General features: G+C 42.5%; 1 protein-coding gene across 1 annotated transcript in view; it reads right to left on the bottom strand.

Annotated features, from left to right (window-relative positions):
• crim1 (cysteine rich transmembrane BMP regulator 1 (chordin-like)) overlaps positions 1-13,215 on the bottom strand; it is a 164,221-nt gene that overhangs the window by 135,208 nt on the left and 15,798 nt on the right. The window lies entirely within an intron of this gene.

Raw genomic sequence — 13,215 nt, 5'->3', positions numbered from 1 at the left:
CAGGCCTAACTGTTTGGCTTTGATCTGGGTCTGCACTGCCGGCTCTAGTCTGGACATATGCCTTCAGCCCTGGCAGCTCCCACTGCAGCACATCAATTGTCCTCACCCCCACGCCGCTTGCTGAAAATGGAGGGCGTGCGTACAAGAGCATAAGAGTTTTCTGCTCCAGGGTTTTTTGGGCTGGAGGGGCAGTGATGGATGTGGGCATGAGGAGCGCGGGCGTTTTGGCACGGGCCGAGCGAGAGAGAGCGTGCAGTGCCGGGACACAGCTGGCCAAACCCGGCAGCCCCACAGCATGAATAGATCAATGGCAAGCGACACGGCATAGAGCTGGAGCTGACAAGAAGATAAGCACCACTTCGACAGGTCTATCTATCACACATCTTTATCCCCCCTCCACTAGGGGGCTTCATTGGAAAGGTGGGACACTTGTGCACACCTTCCCAGGATGTTTGTAGCGGGTGAAATTAGACGGTTTTCAGTAATGTAAGAAGTTGGGAATCAGTCAAAAAAAATCATAATTACCAGTTAGTTGTATTTGTGTGGGCAGTGGTCACTGGTAAATTTACCAGTGTGTGTGGGAGGACTTTAGAGCTTACAAGGGAACTCCCAGCATACTTTGCTGTTGTCATTTTTCTTTGGTTGTGATTATTTTATTTTTTTTTTTTTGGTTACGCGTCATTATGTGTGGTTTTATTTTGTATTTTGGCAATTCCACTGGTGGAGCTTTATTTATTCTCGTGAGTTTGGGGTGAAGGGTGGGTAAGAGTCTATGCCAGTGGAGCCACCATTTCAGGAAATCATTTATGCTTATTAGTAGTTGTTTTGGTGTTCTCTTTAAGTTGGACCTAGTATGTTGGACCTAGTATGTTTATACTTTATCAATTATACACTCATGTAACATAAAAAAAATAATAAAAATGGTTTACAACATTTTATCACTGTTTCAGACATTGGAATACTATTATGCATGAATAAAGACCAACCAGATGTCCAAGATTAGTGTTATATGTCACGCCTGCCACAGACTCTGTAGTTCCTTTCTCTGCCGTTCCCGTCTATGGACAATCCCCAGTCCGGAACTACACCTCCCAGCATGCCCCTGTCAACACCACGCGCTCGGACTCAGCCAACCGCGGCTCACTCGGGCGTTCTACGTCACCGGAATTTTAGACTGTGTTCAGGTGTTTGTAATTTAGTTTTAGTATAAATATCAGTCTGTTTGTCTCGCGTGTCGCGAGGTATTTTCCCTGTATTTCCAGCGATATACTGAGCGTTCTTCTTCCGTCTATATTACCCGTGTATGACCTTTGTTTTGTTCTTTTTCGACTACGTTTCTGCCTTACCCTTTTGTTCTGTTTGTTTTGTGATTTTCTGGTTTATTGAACTCTGCTTCTGTTTTATGGTTTCGTTTTCGGTTTGTGATTCGGCTCTGATGTTTTGGTTGGTTGTTTTTCTGGCTTTGACCCACGCCTGTTATCAGCTTACGTGCTTTATAATAAAGCCTCGTTTTGTTTTTACCGCGAGCGTCTGACTCCCGTCTGTGGCGTTACATTATACTGGTATCGCGAATCAGTTACTGATGCCCATTGAAGATGCCTTATTTCTCGCTAAATCTAGCAGAAGGTTATGTTTTTGCAAAATCAGTAACACCAGTATTTGAAGGGGAGGAATGACCAGCAGAAACTCCAGAAATTGCCAGGCTGCCTTTGTAAACAAGAAAGTGTAAACAAGAAAGACTTAATGTCTTGCTTGGTTAAATAAAGAATAAAAAGCATTAGCGGTGCATACCTATCCAAGATTAGGAGTTTTTTACACCTGAAAATTCAAACCAAATCATGCATCAAATGATGCGTTTGTTACATTGTGTATACAGTTTGTCTGTTTAGTTTCATTTTACACTACAGTTTAGCAAGCAGTGTTTTGCTATGTTCTGTCATCATCATGTACATGGGATGATTTACTTTTATTTCTGATTTGAAATAATGGTTAATCTACAGTGAATGAATGTATGTGAAAGAGAGTCAGTTTGTGTCACAACACCAGTTCTCTCTCATCTTCTACTGTTTAATGTCTGACCGTAGCCTTGGTCCAAATGTCCGAACCACCCAAAAGTGTTTGGTACACCTCAATTGAAATTAACCTTCTAGGTTCTAGGTCCATTTTACACCTGCTATTTTGGTTTAGGCCAAACTAAAAAGTCAGAAAGATGCCCCATCTCACCTCAACAGGCTTATCAGAACTCATCAGAACATCATCAGCCTACCATCTGCTGGACCTTCATACCCCACCTACCTCACCATCCTCACACTTCAAATGTTTGCTATTCAGAAAATTGCTTATTTCAATTTATACAATTTTATATACACTTGTTCTTTTGCAAGAATCTCAAATTTCTGTGCTGTTGTTCCTTCACAGTTTGTTATTCTTCTCCAGCATTTCTGGACCCCACAGCCCAAGTTATGGTTCTGACTATTAAGCAGCCTTCAGTCTTGGACTGTTTGGAACCTGGATAAAGCATATACTTTGTTTTAATAAAACTAGAACATGCACAAAATACAGGCTAATGTAACATATGAACTAGTCTGGAGTGAACTCACATCTCACAGTAGGATTTGAATAGTGCTTTGTGTTTAAGGACAAAGAGTTACAATACGAATTTAAAAGCTGAAGACCCCGATTTGTTTAGTCACTCGTCTCGCTCGAGTTCCCTGCAATTAGCAAATTAGGTTACACAGTACATTAAAAAAGATATTTGTGAGCTAACGTCAGAGACCCTTAACTTCCTTCTTTTCCTTTTGTGTCTTTTCATCAGGAAAGATTCACAATAACATGGGAAAAAAAACAATAACCGTCTGACTCTGAGTTTTTTTTAATGCGTTTCCTTCTTTTATGTAGTTGAATCAACAGAACGTAAATGGTAGCCCATTTTATCTAACCCCAGGAGGCCGACCATTAAGTGGGGGATGGAGGAGAATTTTATCTTTCCATAAATCAAAAGAAAACCAGCGCTGGAATAATAAAAGTCTCTCAGAGTCGTCGTTTCATTTTTTCTCGTATATTTTTTCCTCTTTCAATTAGATGAGATGTCAGTTCATTCAAGAGTTTCTCTGCAATCCAGTGCATAACGTGAACGCTCTATAAAGACGGATGCTCCTTCGCTGGCTATCTGGCATTTGCTGCATTTGTTTCTGTCTGTCTGTCAACCTCAGTGAATCAATATGGTTGACCTTTAGGATGGCCGGCATATTGAAAGCAACATTCGCCAAAAAACACAGGGAAGGAAGGGGGGGCAGTGAAATATGGAAAGGGACAGGGGAGCGTCCACTCCCTCAGGGCATAGAAGCTGTGGAGAGTGCAGTGGTGCGGTAGGGCTGCAAGAAATGAGTGCCTCCTTTATAGACTCTGGAGAGATCTTAAATTCAATATGCCAGTCAATCGCTCTCCCTGTTCCATATAATATTGAATTTAACAGAGTGCTCTACAGTATTGATAATGGGAAGGATTTTTTGTATTGAGCTCGTCTCTTTATTCCTCCAGACATTTGACATTTTTGGGGGAAAAGATAACTCCTACACTGATGCCCATCTAATGGCTTAACTAGGCTGTTTCTACACACGTAGTATAAGATCAGTGTGAACGTCTCAGCAGGTAATCTATTTGATCTGTTGAAATAAATGACTAAAGGTCATGATATAGTAGTATGTAAATTGATCATAATGATACTGAAGTGTTAGATCAGGGAACAGCTTGCTAGAACCTATACTCCTATACGTTTTGAGGTGTTATATTGTGAGTGAGGTTGAACATGACCAAGCAAACTCACGGCAAACCGGCATAAATGATCTAATTATCTGATTGATGCCTTGACATTCAGACATTCCACGTCTGAAGTTTTGTTGTAGGAATTTAACATTCCTCGATTCGCAGTGTCACGTGTGCTCCAGAAATCCAAGTGACAAAAAAACTTCAGTCCAAAATGCAGTGTAAATACAAAGTATAGTAAAAACAAATACAGTTTTAGTTAGTATCAGTTGGTTAAGTGTGGGCATCATATGCATCATAGAAGGCATTATTAGCACCTATAGTGGACACTGTATTGGGTGGTAAGGATCGTTACCAGCGGCTTCTGGCTAGAATTGTCCATGTGAACAGACAAGCAACTCTGACAGAACCCACATTCACATTCAAAGCAGGAATCCCCTCACACATAAACTACATTATAGTACAGCTACACCGCTCTTTAGCTTGCATGGACCATGCCAAATGTCATGGGACCCGATACTAGTTCCTGTTCCATAATATCCTATGATATATAGCATTTCAGCGTACATTGCCTCAAACCATGCCATGCATGAGTTGTTAAGTAGTTTCATGTGTAGCCTATACTTTACTGGAATTGAGACAATACTTGTCTCATATTTGTCCCACGCCTGTTATATATACAGCTCTGAAAAAAAATTTAAGAGACCACTTTAGTTTCTGAATCAGTTTCTCTGATTTTGCTATTTATAGGTATATGTTTGAATAAAATGAACTGGTTTTTAATCACAGTTTTCATGTATCTTGGCATGTTCTCCTCCACCAGTCTTACACACTGCTTTTGGATAACTTTATGCCTTTCCTGGTGCAAACATTCAAGCAGTTCAGCTTGGTTTGATGGCTTGTGATCATCCATCTTCCTCTTGATTATATTCCAAAGGTTTTATTATTTTTTTTAATTAAAGAAACTCATCATTTTTAGTTGGTCTCTTATTTTTTTCCAGAGCTGTATGTATATGTATACATTATATATACGCAAATGAGGCGGCAGACAGTGATGGAAAAAAGAGCAAACATAACACAAGGTACAAGGACAAAGGTGAAAAGCAGAAATAAATAACTCCCTCTTTGAAAGAGAAAAGGAGCTCGGCTGAAGGAGCTTTGCAATGCCATACATTCCAGACGATAAGCCCAAACACGCTCTGCTGGAGAGATCCGCGACAAATATTCGCTTACGTAATGCACGTAACCATTAGCCTGTTGATGCGATCATGTTTTTGGGAAAGCAGGGATGAAAGGCTTTCTTGACTTGGAACAAGAAACAATTACGAGCATCATGTCATTGCAGGACTGCTCTCTTGTCCTCCAGCTCAAGGACAGGTCTCGTGTATAGGGACCCAAGGAGAGAAACACTGAAGCCCCTCTGAACGGTTCTGAGATCCCACTATTTTCTATCGCACTTAATTATATTCCAGTATTTTGCATTAATATAAACAGTTAATGCAAATACAGGATTTCTGGATTTTGATTATATTTCTGCAGAAGCTGCTCCATGTCTCCAGCTAAGCAGAATCGTCTCTAAATGTGTGGTCTGTCGTCTATTTGTAGCGTCACTGAGACACAAAGTTCCTTTTTCTGTCTTGGAATCAGAAGCGCTGTGTTCCTCTGTGTTCCGTCTTGCTTCCTCATCTCGAGAATGAGCACATTCATGAGCAGACGCACATAAATTTGTGTCTTTCATTTTCTTCTAGCGGTGCAAATTTTTGCAACAAGACAAGTGTTTTTCTCCCCTCTTTCATTCTCTTTCTTTTCTCTTGCAGTGCAATTGCCAGTCAAAACACCACATGACCCTCTGGGGTCCTCCACAGTCAACAAACAATAAGCTTTATGCTTAGACTTGCTTAGTGCTTTGGCTGTTGAATTGAGCTCTCTGAGTGAAAGAGAAAGAGAGAGAGAGAGAGAGAGAGAGAGAGAGAGGGAAAAAACGCTCCTGCTTTTCTCTCATCAATTCAAACCCACACAGACGCTTATAACCCACACGCGTGCTTTCGTCAAAACAAACGCGAACAGGCTTGCGGCCTCACCCTGCCATATGTACAGAGTAAACAGGCCGGGCTGACCTCCGCAGAGCTGTTGTGGGTTGACAGAAGATTGCACGCTAGCAGCTCTTAACAGTACGCAATCCATCCATCACCTTGCCTCTCGAGAGGTTGCCATTAAAAAAAGGCCTAAAAACTTTGCGGGTCGACCCCGGTAAAAGCGCTAAATGCCAACCCTACAGCGGAGGTTTTAGCTAAATGGGATCAACTACGTTAGGCCACTAGAGATTTGCAGAGCCTTCTCTGCATGAGCTTTTATCTCTGTTTGGCTTTGAGAGAGATGATGCATCTGGTTCCTCACTAGTAAGCTGGCAATAATAGCCAACAATCGATGTGCAAACCTCCGCCCTGTTCTGCAGAGTGATTCATACAGTGAATGCATTCGTGTGTAAAGGTCTAAATGAATGCTGTCGCTCGTACAAGACATTTTCATTAACTCGAAAGCTGCTTTATTTGTGTCACGATTTGCTCAGAGATGCAGATTCCTTACAATGCCTTTTACAGCCTTGACAACTCAAAGAAAGTCAAATACAATCCTCGCAAAGGACCTTGACAGAACGGATGTAAAAAGCCATTAATAAACATAGGGCCTTGATTTTACATATCATTAGTGACAAAACAGCAATGAGTTTTCCTCACAAGCAAAATCAATTGAAAAAAAAAAAAAAAACGCACACAGGTCTGGGAACGCCCCTGTCTTAGACTAGAAAACAACTTGCAGATCAGGCTACACTTCAGTTCAGTCGGGAGGACAGTTCCGTCTAAAAGGCTTTCTCCTCTTTTCCAATTGAAGGACAAACGAGTGGCACGCTTGAACGCTCCCCTGTGTGATTCATCTTTATCAGTGCGTCGCACCGCACCTTCAGAACCAGCCATCACTGACGGACTCTCCGAGGGACCCCAGAATGTCAACAGCTGCCTGGAATACAAACAAAACATCTCAGCCCCCCGGAATATCAGCAGATTTGCCATTTTGTGTCCGAAACCATTTGCTCAAACGCCTCTGCTCGGTAATCTCTGGCCTGAAGGTAGAACCAGGGGGGAAAAATGAGCTTATCACAAACACAGCAGTTTTGTAGCAATCATAGGGAACGGACGGAAATGAAAGGAAGTGACAAAGTGACTTTCTGCCGAGAAGGCAATCGTTATGGGCAATCACTGGTCTAAATGTCAACCTTTCAAGGCCCCCATTTTAAGTAACCACCCCTTAGTTTTGTGTCACACTCCTAAACAACAATGTTGTGCGTCATTTTAGCACCTGTGACAACCAGGCCTTTCTGAACTTTTTATAACTCAAAGCTCTCTGCACACTCTGGTGCAGAATCATTTATGACACTGTTGAACTCCATAGTACCTACAGAACTCAACTCGAGTTTATAACACGAGAACTACTAAAAACATGCTTCCATTCCAGTTACCAGATATCAAATTTATGTTAAGACAAAAAGGGTAAGTAGTGTTTAGTCTAGTTCAGTAGTATAGGTACCATGCATTGGAAAAGCACCATTGTTGACATTCTGTCAAGATCCGAAACGTAATCTGTACCTAAACTTAAGTAAAGGTCATGCTTCATTAATAATCCTCTGATCATTGCATTTTGGCACACTATGTTACAGACATTCTGTCATCTCACTGACAAAAGCATATATTTTGCATGAATGGTACTGAATAATCGCTGTTCTGGATTACCGCACTCCAGATTGAAGCGACCGTCTCAGAATCTCGGCTGGCATGTGTCGGCCTGTGGCCTGTACACTTCCACTCCAGGGGAGCTGCCAATAGCATTATCACAGCAAATAGAATAATGACCCCCGGGGTCTGGCTGTGAGGGTGTGAGGGAATGCTACTTATTGGCAAACGGCCATGCTGCAATTGGAGACTTCCGATAATTTGATTTGATTGACTTTGCTTCATATACAAAGGACACAGTGCCCCTTTTTGCTGTGTGGAAGCAGGCAGGGTAGAAAGATAGCCACTGGGATTTAGCATAGTCTTGACTAGGTCGTCCAGGAAAACCACGCACACACTACTGGGAAAACCTCTGTTTGTTTCTGTTCTGTTGTTTATCACCCGCCTTAAGTTCTGGAGTAAAATTCCGGAAGAAAGTCCTGTTTTACATAATGGAAAATTTCCTGGCTTGCCATCAGACTGTGTAACAATTTGTAGAAGAACAGTGATGATGCCGATAATGGAAGGAACAGGCATGCAATCTGTTTGGTGAGTGCACTGAAATGAGCTAAGTGGACAGCTTCTATTCTTCTCAGATTAGGATGTGTCGGTGCAAATTGCTGAAAATAAAGACTTCACAATAATAAGGATTGCTGCTTTTTTCTGCCACTACCGGATTTTTTCATTCCATACTGTTAGGGTGTCTTCAGACTAGCAGTTTTCTGGAACCGGGAGCATTTGCTTGGTAAGTTAGTATGGTTCTGTTTGGTCAGCTGTAAAAGTCATCTCTGGTCCTCCAGAAATAGATGGTGTTCACATATGGCTGACTCTGGCACAGTCCACTGCAGGTTTGGAAGCTATCTGCTCCCATGTTCTAGTGTGGGGTTCCCTGATTGGATAATTTTGTCACGGACTACTTGTTACGACTTTCACATTACCTGCCCTTTCCATCAGTACATTCCTAATAAAAGTGCAAAGTTACTGTAATATGCTCAACTCTCTACAGTGAGTGCAGGTACTGACAGCATAGTAAATACACTCATCTTGTGCTGGCCTGCAAATCTGGATACAAATCTTCTCATATAAGAATGGCTCCATACATGGTTAAATTGCATTTGCTAACATACATGCAGAAAAGTGACACACGGAACTGTGCAATCGGTCCAAGGTTTGGATGAAGTTCTTAAATGCAAAAGCAACCCAGAAATATGGAGCAGCTCTACCCAAACAAGCCCAGGATCATTCATTGGTGTGGACTCAAGTGTGAAAATGCCCTTAGACTGTTCTGTCTTTTAGACTGAATGTGAACCCGAGTACATTTTCTTCTTTCTTCTGCTAATAGGTTACACCTCTTTGGCCCAGACTTCAACAAGCCAGGCAGGTAGAATCAATGTCAGTTTAATAACTCAGGAGAGCAGAAGAAATCTCTACCGAAGCCGTGGCCTTTCAGGGGTCGAGCCATCCCTGTAAATGTGACAGAAGCAAGTCTCATTATCACTTGTTTCCTGAGCGTAGGCGTTCCAGTTACCAAAAGTCTAGCGTGTCATGCTGCCCAGACAGATTGATGTGAGCAAGTTCAGGGAGCCGCAGTGGCTCTAAATCTTGGCCCCGGTGAGGAGGAGGAGGTGGACCGCGCTCACGCTGAATAGACAGATGTCCCCAAACATTCTCATCCGCCAAAGTCAGGGGAGGAGAAAATAACACACAGCAGGAATGCTGAGGATCTGTTTACAGAGCTTTCAATAGCCACCAAGATTAATTACACTCTGCCGCCGCAAATAATCAATTAATGTACACACCAATGAACAGGAATGGCCATCTTTAAACTTTAATGAACCTTTTAACTGTTTCTTCATGTCCCACTGTAGCCTGGAGGTCTCTGGGAATGGTCCACATCAGCGCGGTTCAGCCCTTTCCAAATATGCGCTGCGTGCTCTGCTTCGCAGGACGCAAGCGAAATGAAAAGTACAGTACTTTATACATTCCGTTGCTCGCCCAACCCCCCTCCTCCCCACTCATTCTCTCTCCTTGAAAACAGGACATTGTTGAGCCGAACAGAAACATGTTGCTTTTGGCTTGAGCGCCTGCTCTCTCCCTGCACACAACAGGGCCTGCAATTAGCATGGCCCGCTCCCCAGAACAAATATTCTCCACTGTAATCCTGCCAGAGCGTCAGAGACACGGCTCTGCAACAGGAATGCTAGGCATTTCCTTTAATGTGCTTTGGCCTAGCTGGGTCAGAGGAACCAACGCTCGCTGCGCAGCAGAGAACAAAACTTCCTGCCTCTCTGCTCTCCCCTAAAAAAGGACTCTCACTCTCGCCTCATATTTCAATCCCCCTAGACTCTCTCTCTTCTTATCTGCAGCTCTTTTCCACAGTCTGCCTTTTAAAAGGTAGTTTCTTTCTCACACACACCCACATTCACATTCACACATACACACTCAGTCATACACACCGATGTGCTGCGTCAGTGTCTATTTAGAGGGTTTTTATCTAAAACTCCTTCAGAGAGACTTACTGTGACCTAATATCAAAAAGCAAATAGTGTGTTCAGTCCCTCAATCAGCCCCTATCAGCAGTCGCTTTCTAAAAGTAGGCTTGGTAGCTTACAGAATTACCCCAACCTACGGGTCAGGGGGCTAAACTGGGTCACTGGAAGACTAGCATTTACCTCCATGTTAATTTCAAATACAGACCCTGTCTCTCTCTCTTTCCACCGTCTCACCAGAGTGGTTTCCCATGGCCCTCTCTTTACCCTAGTACTCTTACAGTTCTCAGTGACAGCAAGAACTCAACCTCATCGCCATGGATCCTAGAACTGTTTATCTACAGGCTTAACAGTGTGGATGTGTAGAAAAAAGGTAGAATATATATTGTAGTTAAATATTCAAAGTCACAAAGTAACAAAAGAACAAAGTAAACCATTTATATCTTACATTTATTCAAATCTGTGCACACAATAGTGAAACTGTTTTTCCTCATCAGTAAGTTGGCGGTCATGCCTGGGTGAGTAATGCCGATGCATTATGGCATATGGTTAATGTTAGCTCTCAATGCACTCTGAAAACTTTGCTCAATCGGAAAATATATAAACTTGATTAGCATCTCTGCCGGGCCTCCATCTATAGCTCCGCACCAGAATTAAGACTTAACTCTTAAGGTCAATCTTTACCGTCCACAGCCTGACTATGATTTACTGCTCTGACATTTTTTCACACCTTGAGAAAATCTTGTTAGCCATCAAAGGTCAACATATTATTCCAGTTTTATTGAGGATTGATTTCCTGTAGTAGGAATGGTCCAGAGGAAAACAGCTGTCATTAGGGGGCATTGAGGAAAGCTGAGGAACATCATTATCAGTCTCCTTCTGCCCTTTCAGGTGTCTTTCCTCTTCTCTGCTTTTAGAATTATTACAGGCTGCAAAGACGCCGTAGGTCAGAGCAGCTCTTGAAAACACGGCACGCACTGATTCACTGCCGATATTATCGCTCTCGTCTTCGGCACACGCCCTTATGCATGCAGGATCCCTGTAAATACATTACATTCCTCTGCTAGGACGGAACTTTCCTCCGATGAGATGACCTTTAAGGACGAGCCCGTTTTTTTTGCAGGTCATTCTCATTCGGTTCCACGTGCAGTCGTTTAAATGCAGTTCTGTCTCTTTCCGCCCCTTCTGCTGTCGGCAACGCGACGAGGAGTGGACGTGGGAGTGCGAGATGGAGTTTAATCGCATTATGGAGAAGGTTCCAGTTCTGTGTGACAGAAGCAATTGTTTAATGCAAAATCAATAAGATCTCACTACGTCTTCAGACTCCAAGTGCAAAATGATGGGCTAAGCTGATGCATCATGACAGTAATGTTTTTCTTATGTAAATGATAACCACAGAGCGAATACCATTACGACAGCGTAAAATATGTGCCCCCACCCCCAGCCCTCGCCAAACTGAACACAAACAGATGCATGAAGATATTGGAAGAAAAACAAGTTTGCTTTTTTTACGCATCTGCCAAAAAAAAGAAACACCTTTTCTGCTGCAGGGAAAAGCCTATTAGGTTCTGGAGTCGCTGGTAAAGGTAGACAGTAGGCTTTTCACATGCCTCATTACAGAAAAGCAAGAATGTGAGCAGTATGGCTTTAATAGTGCAGCAAGACAGCACACCATGAGTGGCACAGTGCCAGTGTAAAACTAACATTGAAATCAGATACTTCAACATACAAAAAACATCATACAAGGACCTGTAATCCCACTGATAAAAACTTTTCTCTATTCTCTACAGAAAAGAAAAAGAAGAGAAAAGAAGCCAGCAGGCACGCTACAGCAACACAGAGCTGCCAACAATAAAACGAAGCAGACATAATCTACTTAACACGTGATCTCATTGCAAACCCACCCACAAAACAGAGGCCCAACCTAGACACAACATCACAATAAACAAGTGACAATCGTGTGGCCGACAATGACTTCAAACCCAAATCAGTCAAAACAACATAACAGCTACCTATTATTAAGACAAAACACTGGAGGGAAAGCCTTGAAAAAAAACACAGTCTGCCGCAGGGCTGACGAAAGAACACCTGCCACAATAAAACAACAAGGGCCATCACCTGTTGCTAGGACCGTTGCGATAACAAGCATATATTTTTCAGTTTAATTGCCAGTGTGCTGCCAGTCCAGGCTGAACACACAGGTGCATGCAGGGAATGCAGTGTGTATCCATCGGGGAGCGCATTCTTCAACGCAACATTTGCATTCTGATAGCCCTAAAAGGGGACTTATCAGCTTTGGGTAAATAAAGCCATTTGTTAGTTTAATCACAGACGTCTGAAGAAACTTGTCATGTAAACAACATGGACCCGAAAAAAAAGAGGAAAGAAAAACATTGGCTCTTCCCGCCACGCCTCTTGCAAAGGCAAAAGAAAAAAGAAGAAGAAGAAGAAAAGGCCCTATCAAAATGAGATAAAAAAATGTCTGGCCCCAGGGATTTCCAGGGAGTCATTATCCAGTGGTTGAGCAACAGCAAAAATGCATTAGAGAAACACTGTCAGGTAAACGTGCTTTGGGTGCCACTAGCTGACAAACTGAGAGTAATTTGTTAATAAACAGTTCAGCAGATCCAAATTAATATAATTCCAGCGGAAAAGACGAGACAAATAGGACAAATGGATGCAAGATGACAAACAGAAAATAGAACAAATCTAGGCACCGTTACAGAATATGACATTTCCATCTACCTAAATCTGATTCCCGCCCATCAGACTAATTCCCCCAAGTAGATTACAGTTGAAATCATTCCCAAAATGCTGCCAGGAGTTTATTTCTCATTTGACTCATTCTTGATCGTCTTGGAACTAACAAGGACGCCCATGTCAATTACCAAGTTAATCACACATAATTTAGCAAAGCAGAAGTGTGTATTATGCCCAGTCTTCTAAACGGAGGGAAGGCTTCATGAAAAGAAATGCTCAGCACTCGGGCAAAGACAGGAGATGAAAAATAGCCTCCCTCCATGACCATTAATCAGCTCTGTAATGTTTATTTGGGTAAGCTCACTGAATCGAGTAGCCAGGGGGTGTCCAAATGAACGGTTTAAGCCTGACACGCATCAATGGAGTTTGACGTTGCACAACGCCGTGTTCTGAACGCTATATTAGAACATGACCATGCATGCAGGAGCTTCTGAGTT

This window comes from Astyanax mexicanus, chromosome 14, assembly GCF_023375975.1.
Source record: "Astyanax mexicanus isolate ESR-SI-001 chromosome 14, AstMex3_surface, whole genome shotgun sequence".
Lineage (NCBI taxonomy): Eukaryota > Metazoa > Chordata > Actinopteri > Characiformes > Acestrorhamphidae > Astyanax > Astyanax mexicanus.
This window is presented reverse-complemented; position numbering and strand designations above follow the sequence as displayed.